General features: G+C 26.5%; 1 non-coding gene across 1 annotated transcript; it reads right to left on the bottom strand.

The window, feature by feature from the left end:
* LOC125101444 (U6 spliceosomal RNA) lies at window positions 1-111 on the bottom strand. The gene has a single exon (XR_007127845.1). It is a non-coding gene; the product is annotated as a U6 spliceosomal RNA (small nuclear RNA).
* Between the last annotated feature and the right edge of the window lie 549 nt (window positions 112-660).

Raw genomic sequence — 660 nt, forward strand, 5'->3', positions numbered from 1 at the left:
AAAAATATGGAATGTCTCATGAATTTACATGTTAGTATGTCACAGGGTCTGTGCTAATCTTCTCCTTGTCATTATTATTTTAGTCTATGCATAATGCTGACAAAAACTTGCATTTCTTTTTATCCTTGGAATATACCTGAATATCTGACTAGGTCTATATTCCAAATTACCCTATCTTAAAATCCTATTAATGAATAAATCTGATGGCCCTTAAACATTTTTCATTGCAAATGTGTTTCATTGTTTTGTCATTTGTTATTTATTGATTATAATGTTTGTGCTATTTTTTGGACAAGTAACATAACTAAAATTACTATTAATTATATTTTGTGAATCATAATTAAGAGTAATTATCAAGTTTAAAGGTGAATTAATTTCTTCTAATACTGACATATTTATTCTGGAGATAATTTTGTCTTTTCTTTGTGTGGTTATGCCATTATTCCAAAACTACTAATTATGGGGAATATTATTCTCACCAATTCCTAATGTTATGTTTCTAATATACTAAGTTCTTATTTGCAAATATTTCTATTCTCAGATTTTCTTAGTCCATTCATTTTTGAATATCTTATTCTCTTGCATATAGAGGTCATAAAATACACTTCATATAGAAGGGATTAAAATATCCTTTTCATGGTTTCTGTATTTTCTCTATTT

This window comes from Lutra lutra, chromosome 5, assembly GCF_902655055.1.
Source record: "Lutra lutra chromosome 5, mLutLut1.2, whole genome shotgun sequence".
Taxonomy (NCBI): Eukaryota; Metazoa; Chordata; class Mammalia; order Carnivora; family Mustelidae; genus Lutra; species Lutra lutra.